The sequence below is a fragment of the Pan paniscus genome, chromosome X (genome assembly GCF_029289425.2).
Source record: "Pan paniscus chromosome X, NHGRI_mPanPan1-v2.0_pri, whole genome shotgun sequence".
Taxonomy (NCBI): domain Eukaryota; kingdom Metazoa; phylum Chordata; class Mammalia; order Primates; family Hominidae; genus Pan; species Pan paniscus.
Genome location: NC_073272.2, coordinates 94,391,300 through 94,396,650, shown reverse-complemented (window position 1 = coordinate 94,396,650; position 5,351 = coordinate 94,391,300). Strand labels below are relative to the sequence as shown.

The 5,351-nt window shown below is 35.7% G+C and overlaps 1 pseudogene; it reads left to right on the top strand.

Annotated features, from left to right (window-relative positions):
* The first annotated feature begins 248 nt into the window (after positions 1–248).
* Positions 249–1,363, top strand: LOC100980593 (E3 ubiquitin-protein ligase CCNB1IP1-like; annotated as a pseudogene).
* Positions 1,364–5,351: the final 3,988 nt, after the last annotated feature.

Sequence of the window (5,351 nt, the reverse complement as noted above, 5' to 3'; positions counted from 1 at the left end):
CTGATGGGACCATAAAGAGATGATTCTAGGTATCTGATAGATCCTTGTAGTTCAACTTGATTCTTAGATAGAAGGTAAATACATGTAATACAAGAGAAGTAAAATTTCAGAAGACCAAAACTAGATCTGAGTCTCACACTTCCAGACTGGACCTCTTTGTTGCTATAAATCTTGGATGTACAATAAATGATGACTGAAGTTTTCTTTTATGGACTCTTTTCAGCTTCCAGAGACTTCACTATCTTATTATGTCTTTTTGTGAAGACATGCTGCTTCATAATTATCGATAACGTCACATCAAACTTTCTGGTTTTGCATAGGTCACCACCTGTTCTCACATCTTCTGTGGTCAGTATGTCCGTTCTGAGTTTAGTCGTTCACCAGCTATCTGTCTTGCCTGCAAAAATAATCTTTCTGGCTAGATATTGTCCTCACAGAACTCAGTCCATCAGAGGAATATAAAGCTATGGTATTGGCAGGACTGCAACCAGAGATGGTGTTGAATATTAGCGCCTGAACACTATACTTCTGGACATATTAGGTATATCAGGAGTCTCTCTATCAAGAATACACTTTCAACAAAGCTGAGGGCCATCTGAAACAGATGGAGAAGATATATACTCAGCAAATACAGAGCAAAGATGTAGAATTGACCTTTATAAAAGGAGAGATCACTTCCATGAAGTAAGTGCTAAAAGAACACAATAAAAATGTTCACTGATATCTTTAAAAAATGTATGGAGTACAATCATAAGTATCAAAAAGCTCCAAAGCCTCTGTGATAGCCTGAGGCTATGAAACATTACTGTTGCTAACCAAGAACATATCTTTGAACCATCCATAATTGCACAGTCTGGTGTTTTTGGCTTTTCATTAGGGAACAACGCCAAGTGTCTTTTGGACAGTGTACCAGTTTAAAATTTGGGTGATGGAGATGGAGATTTTCAGTTCAGACCTTTTCTTTCTGGATTCTCACAAAACACCTGAACCAAGCAATAGCTTTTTTTCAGTTTTGCCTCTCCAAGTCATGAATTAGAGCAGCAGCAAGTTTCCAGCAGGGTGTGAAAGTGAAAACAATTTGAACCAGGCATGATGGCATGCACCTGTAATCCAGCTACTCAGGAGGCTGTGGCAAAAGGATCACTTGAGCCCACCTGAGTTTGAGGATGCAGTGAAGTAGTATCATGCCACTGCACTCCAGCCTGGGTGACACAGTGAGACAATGTCTCTAAAAAAAAAAAAAAGTAAAAATAATTTAGCTAATTTTACAGAATGTTTCTAATGTGCACTTTTAGTGATTTTACTTAGCAGATCTTTATTCTAGAAGTCCCCAACTTCCCTGGGCTTTTAAGTCTTTAAGATTTCTTCACATTTACACCTCATAAGAAACGAAGTGGCAGTGAAGTGTAGCTATAGAGCGGATTTCTTCATTTCTATTATTTAAAGCATAAGCATTTTTTTAATCAATTGTGAACAGTTGAATTTTAATCATTAGTGAGAAGGTCACGACATTATTGTGTATTTCAATAGATATGTTTGTGTCTGAGTTGTGTGTTTATGCTTAAGTACCTGTGTTATATGTCTACATGTCACTTTGAATTATTGTATTTATGCATATCTGTGTATGTAAAAGTGTGTGAATTTACACTGACATTTTGGTGTATTTGCCTGTAATCCCAGTGCTTTGGGAGGCTGAGGTGGGAGGATCCTTTGAGCCCAGGACTTCAACAATCTGGGCAACATAACTGAGATGTTCTTTTTACAGAGAAAAAAATTATATATATATATATATATATATATATATATATATATATATATCTCTTCAAAAATGTTCCAGCTTGGTGGTGTGCACCTGTAGTCCCTGCTACTGAGGAGGCAGAGGTGGAAGGATCCCTAGAGCTCAGTTTGAGGCTGCAATTAGACATAATCAAGCCCTAACACTACACTCCAGGTGACAGAGCGAGACTCTGTTACAGAAAAATAAATAAATAAATAAATAAATAAACAGAGAGCTAGTCATAATCCCAAAAGACCAAAAGACACAATCACAATTCCATATGCCTAATCTAGAATGTTAAGTGTTGAAAAAGTAAGATCCCAAAAATATAATTCAAAAAAAGTTGTTTAAAATAGCATTAATAGTACTCATTTATATTTTTAAAAGGGAATTTATTTAACAAACATATAAAAATACAAAGAATACCTTATAGTCCACCTACAACAGCACAGGCAATAAAAACATAGCAAGTTTTGCAAGCATAAACAAGCTGGTGTATGAACAACAGTTGCACCAGTATAACGGTTATGAGCAGATATAAGCTGTTTATAAAGAAATAGGTCAAAATGGAAATGTATAAATGCCTATAACTATGTTTGCTAGTTGTTTGCACCAAGAATTATCATTTAAGCCATCTGAAATACCATGAGGAACAATCTGAGTCTTTTGAGGAGATCCATCAAGAACTGCAGTGGGATGCTGTGTGGAGTGGCATGCACCTTTATTCTCTGGTACTCAAGAGGTTGAGGCAATAGAACCCCTCGAGCCAAGGAGTTTGAGGCCAGCCTGGAGAATCATAGTGAAACCCCACCCTGCCCAGAGAGCCAAGATTTCAAGAAATTTAATTTTTCACAAATACATATGTATGAAAATATCTCATTTATTGAGGAAGTTTCAATATTTTTACATATGCACACAATGCTTATACACAAAGTCAACCTTGTAATAATGCACTTTCTATAGAGTCAGATTTGTAAAAAGAAATGCATAAAACAAATTAGAACACTCTAAAAGTCGTTTCACAATTTATAGCTCCAACATTGGAAATAATGCAAAGATGAAATACATAGCATACCAAATTCTAAATAATAATCTGACAATTTAAAATGCAAAAAGCTAAAGTAAAAAAACTGAAGAAGAAATTTGACATATAAAAATGCAGGATAGATTTTGGGCAATTACACAGATGTGGTTAATAAGAGCTAGCCAAATTTCAAAATTATTAACTATATTTTTTAAGTCTTGCATCACAATGGATAGCTTATTTTTCCTTTTAGACATGACTCTCCTTGAAGAATACATTTAAATTCATTTTCCATGTAGTGCTGCTCTTTCTGAAATAATTCTGTGATTTGACGTATACTGACATGAGCATTCCCTATGCAATTTTCCTATCTTCACTGCCATGCTTCTATGTTGTTTTGGGTATGTGAAAATTTATTCCCAATGTACTTACACACAGACCACAAATTTGATGGAAACAATACTGGTAATCAAACAGGAGCACTTTTGCCTAAGTGTTGTTCTATCCTATCATGCACAAAATTATTTCTGAAACAGTCAGTAACTTTACGGTCTTCTTCAGGCATATGTGGCTTTAATTCATTAAAAGCTTCTGGAATGGCATCAGCTGAAAAAAATACCAATGCAAAAAAAAAAAAAAGATGCACTTTTAAACTGAAAATTTTGTCCTTGCCATATCATGTGGCTAATCCACTCATCTGAATTTTCCACCGAATTCACTGGAAATATTGGTACTATAAAATATTGGTAAAACAAAATATTGGTAATGGAAAAACACCAAAATATTGGTAATACCTTGAAATTCACTTAAGAAGTCTTGATCACGCCTAATTACAAATCCATCATTATGGTAAGGCGATTCAACTGAACCAAATGTTCAAATAAGCATCTACAAACTGCTTCACTTTTTCCAGTCATTGATATATAAACAAGTAAATAAGTTCTAATTTTTTTTCTGATCCAACAGAGAAATTGTACCTAGCTGATTAAAAAAACAGTAAAGAGAGTTTGGAAAGTGCCATCCATTAGCCAAAGTAAAGGATGTACTAGTTTTTCTACCTTAAATCTAGTAGTAAATATAAGCTTATCTTCTTTGATAGCCAAATCCTTAATCCATAATAGTTCATCATTTAATGTGTCTTATAACACTGGAGGAACTTCAATATCAGCAAGTGGTTTTTGTTCAGAAGGTTGCTGAGTTTGTTGAATTCTTTTAATTCTCTGTTGAAAGTTGTTTTTTGAAGGCAAACATGGCAATATTCATGAAAAGTCAGAATTCATACATAATTGAATAACTTGGAAGTTTTTTTTCTATTTATTACCTGTACTTTTACTTATTTGATATTCAAAACACTCATTCCACTTGTATTTTGAGAGTGGTTATGGTCTACAAAATTTATAAGTATATGTTGTCTATTTGAAATTCTGATTATTGCTTGGCTGTCACAATTAAGTGATTTTCTGCTTTTGTAACACCAATTATAATTAGCTTTTAAACTCTTATCTTTCACCACTAAGTATACTTGTACATTTAACTTATCACAGCCTTTTGCCAAGGAAGAATTTTAAAGATCTCTTCCACTGTGTAGTAAGAAATACAGTAAGAAGTAATATTTGGGTTGCCCAATACCAAGTCTGTGTTAAGTTTCTCCAGAAACACAGAACCAATCGGGTATTTACATAGACATATGAGAGATGATTTATTAGGGGAATTGGCTCATGTGATTACAGTGACTGAGAATTCCCACAACAGGCCATCTGCAAGCTGGGGAATCTGGGATGCTCTCTGGTAGCATTGCTCAGGCCAAAAAGCTCAGGACATGGAGGAATCGCCTGTGTAAATTTTGAAGTACAATCTGCCTTCTGTATTTGCTCTCACCAAGCATCCAGCCAATTGGATGGTGCCTGACAATATGGTTAGTAGATCTTCTGCATCTAATTCACTCAGACTCTCAAGGGGATCTTCTCTGCAAACACCCTCACAGACACACCCAACATAATGCTTTACCAGGTATCTAGATATCACTTAGTCAAGTTGACACCTAAAATTAAGTCCACATGCATTCATATGCATATATTTAAGCCATACATAATTTCCAAATAAAAACAATAACAGGGTAATAGTTTCGCTTAACATGAGGTAACCATCTAGTTATTGTGATTTGGGGGATTTTAGATGTTAGGAATTTTAGACTTTAGGAATTACACTTTGGCAATTTTGATTTTTTAGAATTTTAACACTGGGGATTGTGTTGTTTTGGATTATGATCCAAACCCTCAAGAATTATCTTTCGTGGCTGGATGCTTCCTCCTCTGGTGGTGTCACCTCAATGGCCCTAGACAGGGACCTAGCCCCACTGGATCTGCACCATGGACACACCCCTTTGACTGTGATGAGGCCTTCTTCACATGGCTCTGTGGGGTGGCCTTTCCATTGAGGAACTGGGTAGCAGAATCCTGGCCTGGTGAACTGAGAAGGTATTTCCACACTCTGTGACTAACGAGAAAATAGTCGTTCCCCCGGTCTTGTATGCTCTAGGTTTATGCTGGC